The sequence below is a fragment of the Gossypium hirsutum genome, chromosome D04, assembly GCF_007990345.1.
Source record: "Gossypium hirsutum isolate 1008001.06 chromosome D04, Gossypium_hirsutum_v2.1, whole genome shotgun sequence".
Taxonomy (NCBI): Eukaryota; Viridiplantae; Streptophyta; class Magnoliopsida; order Malvales; family Malvaceae; genus Gossypium; species Gossypium hirsutum.
In genome coordinates, this window is record NC_053440.1 from 23992677 (window position 1) to 23999705 (window position 7029).

General features: G+C 34.4%; 1 non-coding gene across 1 annotated transcript; it reads left to right on the forward strand.

The window, feature by feature from the left end:
* Positions 1-2950: 2950 nt before the first annotated feature.
* Positions 2951-3056, forward strand: LOC121216445 (small nucleolar RNA R71). Its single transcript, XR_005912627.1, has one exon. It is a non-coding gene; the product is annotated as a small nucleolar RNA R71 (small nucleolar RNA).
* The last annotated feature ends 3973 nt before the right edge of the window (positions 3057-7029 follow it).

The following is a 7029-nucleotide window of genomic DNA, read 5'->3' on the forward strand; positions in this document are numbered from 1 at the left end:
AAAATAGCTCTTGGTGTCCCAAATCGTGTAAACACATGTTTATGTAGGAATCGTATGACTACCTCAGCATCATTTGTAGGGTATACTTCAGCTTTAACCCACTTGGATACATAGTCCACAACAACTAAGATGTATTTGTTCCCATATGAAGAAAGAAATGAGCCTAAGAAGTCAATGCCCCATACGTCGAACAATTCAATCTCCAAAATATTTGTCAAGGGCATCTATTTCCTTATTGATATATTTCTAGTCTTTTGGCATTTATCATAGTTCTTCACATAAGCATAAGTATCTTTAAATAGTGTAGGCCAAAAGAAACCTGCGTGCAAAATCTTTGCTGTAGTACGTGAACCACCAAAGTGTCCCCCACTTGGAGATGAATGGCAATGATACAAGATCTCAGCAATCTTATTTTCAGCTACACATTTTCAGATTATATTATCTGCACATTATTTAAACAAAAACGGATCCTCCCAAAGATAATACCGACTATCATGAAGGAATTTTTTCCTTTTTTGGTATGTCGTTTCTCGAGGAATTATTCCACATGCAAGATAATTGGCAAAATCAGGAAACCAAGGTATTTCATGAATTCGATTTACCTCAAATAAGTGTTCATCTGGGAAATTCTCGTTGATGCACACATGACTGAGTTACCTCATCTTTTTCCAACCTCGACAGATGATCAGCTATTTGATTTTCGACACCTTTTCTGTCTTGGATCTCAAGGTCAAATTCTTGGAGTAAAAGTATCCAACGAATTAACCTTGGTTTTGCGCCTTTCTTCGTGAGCAAGTATTTAATGGTTGCATGGTCAGTAAATACTGTAACTTTGGTACTTATAAGATATGAGCAGAATTTTTCAAAGGTAAAAACTATAGCGAAGAGTTCCTTTTCGGTTACCGTATAATTGCGTTGGGCTCCCGTCAAAGTTCTACTTGCATAGTAAATAGGGTGAAACACTTATTTCTTCTTTGACCCATCACAGCTCCAACAACATAGTCACTTGCATCGCACATCAACTCAAAAGGTGAGTTCCAATCAAGTGTTCCAATTAGGTTGTACAAATTCTCTGACTTCCAACTCCAACGGTTCAAACCGTGCAGATTCAATAAAATTTCCCGAATTGGCTTCCATCAAAGACATGTTTTCTTCACCTTCTTCATCATCCAAAGGGTCAAGATCTAAGGCTTTCTCCAATAGATCTTTTTCAAAATTGCTTTCCATAGAAACCAAGGTTTCTATCTCTTCCATAACTAAACACTCCTCTGTTGGATCAGGAAATTTCATCAATTTAAGAATGTTAAAGGTTACCTGATCATTTTGAACTCTCATGGTGAGTTCTCCTTTCTGCACATCAATTAACGTTCTTCCCGTGGCTAAGAAAGGTCACCCAAGGATGATCGACACTTTCTTGTCTACTTAAAAATCTAAGACAATGAAATCAGCAGGAAAAATAAATTTATCGACTTTTACCAAAACATCCTGGATCTTTCCTTTAGGATATGCTAAAGATAGATCCGCTAGCTGAAGCATCACAGTTGTAGGTTTTACTTCACCTATCCCTAACATCTTGAAGATAGACTTAGGCATCAAGTTGATACTCACTCCTAAGTCACACAAAGCTTTACCACAGTTGGAGTCACCAATGTTACAGGGTATAGTAAAGCTTCCTGGGTCTTTCATTTTCGGTGGCAGTTCATTCTACAGGAACGCACTGCACTCCTTTGCCAAGGCGACAGTCTTATACTCACTCAGTCGTTTCTTCTTGGACAGTATATCCTTCATAAACTTCAAATAATTCAGCATTTGTTCTAAAGCCTCCACCAATGGAATATTAATGTGTAACTACTTCAGAACATCTAAAGACTTCTTGAATTGCCCCTCCTGTTTCTACTTGTTTTGCTACAATCTTTGCCGATATGGAGGTGATGGAACTTTTGGTTGAACCGAACAACTTTTCTGTGTAGGTAAATCTGCATCCAAAGAAGAACTTAAAATATCTGAATTCACTAAATCAGGGTTTACCTTGTTAGACTTTACAGTTTCTGATTCCTTTGGTGTAGGAACTTCAACAACTGGTTGATTCTTCTCAACTGGCTTATCTTCGACATTGGTCAATCAGGGTTCTAGAATTTTACCACTTCACAATGCCACTGCCTTGATATGTTCTTTACCCAATTTTTTTGGATTCTCAATATCGCTCAGCAAGGTTCCTTGCGGTCCATTACGTAGTTTCGTAGCTAATTGACCCATTTGGTTTTCCAAATTTTTCAGTGTTGTTGCTTGGCTTTGGATCAAAGCGTCATTCTTTGCCATGCACGCTTTCAACAAGTTCTCCAAACTGTTTGATGCCTCAGCTTGAAGTGGTTTTGGAGCTTGCTGATTAAACCCTTGAGATTGGTTGGGTCTTTGCTGTAATAAGTTATTGTTCGGTCCATTTCCTTGGTTACTCCAAGAAAAGTTAGGATCATTACGCCATGAAGGATTGTAGAAGTTGGATTGGGGTCCTTGTCCACTCCTATTTTGATATTGGTTCCCCACATAGTACACTGACTCGTAGTACACTGACTTGGAATTTGATGGACAATTCTTAAAAGAAAAACCTTCCCTACAGTACACACAGGAAACTATTTCAAACAGACTTGGTGGCTGAGCTGCAAAATTATTAGTACTATTAGCGGTTAACTATTTTAACATAGAGGAAATAGATGATACTTGAGCTGATAATGAAGTGAGGGAGTCAACTTCATGAACTCCAGTTACACATCTTCCTGAAGCTGTTTGATTTGTTGGCCATTGATAGTTATTACTCGCGATCCTCTCGATGATCTCATAAGCCTCATTATAAGACTTAGACAAAATTGCACCATTCGCGGAAGCATCTACCATCGATCTTGTATGTGCATTGAGACCATTATAGAATGTCTCCAACTGGATACGGTGAGGAATCCCATGATGAGGAACTTGTGAAGTAACTCCTTGAATCGCTCCCAAGCCTCATATAAAGGCTCATCATCCAATTGTTGGAATGTTGTGATCTCGTTCCTCAACTTAGCATTTTTGCTAGGTGGGAAATACTTAACCTAAAATCTCTTTGCTAATTCTTGCCATATAGATATGGAACTTGATGGCAATGAATTGAGCCATGCTCGTGCTCGATCTCGCTACGAGTACAAAAACAATGTTAACCTCAGTACACCTTTAGCCACACCGGCTATCTTAATTGAATCACTCACCTCCATAAGCAATCGAAGGTAGAGATGTGGATCTTCCGTGGGCATACGCTAAATTGGCCCACCGTTTGTAGCATTTGAAACATCACTGGTTTCAATTCAAACTGGGTTCCCCCAATATATGACCTTCTAATTCCTGGGTTTATCTCACTGAAAAGTGGCACAACATATTGTCTGATGCATCGATCCCTATCATAGGCAATGAGGATAGGATTTCATACATAATCGGCTTCACTACCTTGGTCTTGATTCTGATTTCCTAGGTCCATCTTGACTTGTCTTTGAGCTGTTCGTTCACGTCTTCTTTGTCTGAAAGTTCACTCAATTTTAGGGTCTATAGGGAGTAAATCGATAATTCGATCTATGCTCATAAACATCTGAAAAGAAAATCACAAAAATTAAAAAGAATAAGTTAGTAATGTTAGAAATAAATCAATTTGAAAATAAATAATTTCACAAAAAAATGACTATGGCAACAGTTGACAATCCCCGACAACGGGGCCAAAAACTTGTAATGCCTAGGTTTGTGCAAGTGTACACAGTTGTTATCAAGTAATAAGTAAATATCGAGTTATTGTCTACACAGGGATTGTATTTGTGCTAAGTCACTTAATTTGTAAAATTATATTAACAATTTGGTAAATAAAAAAACAATATAGTTGAGAAGTGGTGATTAAAATATATTAAACTAAATGCAATGATCCCTAATGTCAATTATCCTAAGTATGCAAACTATACGATTGAAATAGATTTTAATAAAATTAAACACAATTTGCAACAATTATAACATAAATAAACTAGGACAATTACTTTAATTAAACTCAACTTATTATCAACATGCTTAATAACATTCAGAAAAACATTCCATGGCAACTTGATCTTTCATGAGTGTGGAAACCACATTAGTTCCTTCGGAATCTTTTACTTAGTAAATATGCATTTTATTGATCCTTATTTACTAAGAGTTTCTTAGGACTCTTGTGAGGTAACAGGGACGTGTTAGGTTTGAAGCATTTTAATCACATAAATCTAAAAACTATGCAGATAACAAAGCTTGGTTAGAGTTGTTATGCAACCTACAATTTAATTGTGTTAGGATCTAAATTGAGCATGTACATTTCAATTATGCATCCATTAGCCATCGTCTGGTTAGGATCGCTTGGCTAATTTAGGTGCATTTCAATCACGTATAAACGAAATACAGACTTGATTTTAATTGAAAACATGATCGATTGGGGCACAAACATTATAAGCATGAATCAAATAAATATTATTTAATCAAAGCAACCATCCTAGCATAAATAAAATTAAGCTAACATTGTTGTAAACAAGAAAAAAAGAACACATAGCAAACATCTTTATATTAAGTTAAAGAAAGGAATGATTAAACCAAATTCAGAGTGGTTGTCACCTAAGACTCTGACTGACGAGACTCCTTCATTCTTTTGCTTTTCTCCTTTGCTAATGGTTCTCCAAGGTGGCCGACCAAGGGTTCTTTAAGAAGCTTAATTGTTAAAATCTCTATGAAGAGATGATGCTAGGCGTGAGAATGGAAAAGGCTAAGAGAAAAAGGGAGAATGATGCTTGATGGATGCTTGAGGGATGATGAATGAAGGAATGAGAGGGTCTTATTTATAGATGAGGAGGGAGATATAGTTTGCTAAAAATAGAAGTTTCCATCTTTTGATGCATCTTCCATGGGTGGCCAGCCATAATTTTAGTAAGTTGAGCTGATTTTTCCTTAATTTTTGGTCAATTTGAGTGCCACAACAACTCAGGACTAAATTTTGGGTAAATATCTAATTTCTTCAACTCTTCAAGGACCTTGTACAATTAAACCAAAAAGTGGTTTATGGACAGCCATGTGCAGCTGAATTTTAGGTTGACTTGGTCTCTAATGTGGACGGTTTTGTAATCCAGCAAAACTATCAGACCTGTCCAAAATAAATCAACAAGTTAGAGGACCAAATAATTAAACTTATCCAATTTAATTAATTAAAACCCAAATTATTAATTAAATATTTTAAAATGAATTATTAAATATAATTTTATATTTTATTATTTAATTTCATCATGCATGGCCCACTTTATGTCTTAAAAATATAATATATTCAAATTAATATAAAATAAATCATTTATTGCATGAAAACTATATAATAAAGCATAAAATCACATTTTAATAATTTTTATGTCCTAATTTCATATTTTCACATATTTCATTAATTTATTAAACAATTACTTAGTTTTAACAACGGATATAAGTAAAAAGGTGATAAATTACATAGGAAAAATCCTATATATTTTTCCATTTACAGGGGGGATCTTTACTTTATGTTATTTTCTTTCCTAGGTTATTTTAAGATTAGGTTCTATTAGGATTTTTTTATTTCTCGCATAATAAAAAAATAGGTGGAAATCATAAATAAAAATGAACAAGTTATAAAATAAGAAGTGTGACAATATATATGCATATGTCTAGGACTGGATTTAGAGAGAGCTTGGTACTTAAGCAGTCAAATTGACTCACCTCTTCTTTTCTAGAATCCTACATGGTGTATAGTACCTATTCACTTCTAAGAATGAGAACATTGTTCATCTTAAGTAAAGGGGACCGAAAAATTGAAATTATTTCCTCTTAGAATAAATTTTTCTTTTAATTATGGTTAGGTTATATTTTGTTCAAGAATTTGAAATTTTGTTAAGTGTGCTAAACTTCAGTATGAATAAAGTTTTGTTATTTCAATAATTGTTATGATAGCTAAATTATGACATAAATGTACTCTTAATAAAGTATGTAAATCATACCATAAAATTTTTTAGTTCCTTAGGAAAGCTAGGCATGCATAAAAGTTTAAGTCTCTAGAATTGACTTAGTAATTTCTTGAGGTGAAATCTTAGGAAGCATGGAATGTTGGAAATTATTTAGGCAACTTTTGTTTGGACCGTTTGATCCTTTCAAGCCAACCTTGATGAATTTTTATCCTTTGAGACTATATGGCCTAATTTTATTTGAACCTTTACAATATTTAGCCATCACTTCTCTCATAATTATCTTTAAATTGCTCCAAACACTAGACTCAGTACTATTCAGAATATTTTTTGAAAATAAGTTTGGAGGAGTTGAGTCTAGGGTATTTTAGCCTAAAAATTATCTATCTTTTACCTACCCCTAGCCTAGCCACATTACAACATATTTAAAAGACCTATTGATTCAAGTTTCTATGCTACCTACATTAGTGGAGAGAAATTGCTATGTTTGTAACACCCCAAACATGACCTGGACGTTACGGCCGAATCTGACATGTCACATAAAAGTGTTTTACGAAACCAAAGTCTGATGGGGAAATTCGTCCAATAAAAATCTAATTATTTCTTACTTATTAGCACCATTTGGTAAGTTTTAAAAAACAAACCACACGGTAAAACGATTTGTTATTGTAGGTTTACAATTTGCTGAAGCTACTCCATATAAAAATATCTGACATGTCACATGAAAGTGTTTTACGAAACCAAAGTCTGATCGGGAAATTCGTTCAATAAAAATCTAATTATTTCTTACTTATTAGCACCATTTGGTAGGTTTTAAAAAACAAACCACACGGTAAAACGGTTTGTTATTGCAGGTTTAAAATTTACGGAAGCTACTCCATATACAGATATCTTTAGGTTGAAAAATATGTGTTTTCCTTGAAAAACTATTTTTGTTGTGAAAACTTATTTGTATCCGTTAAGCAGTTCAAAATAAGCAATTATAACCCAATTAAAGAAAATTAAAATACCAGAGGCCTTATTA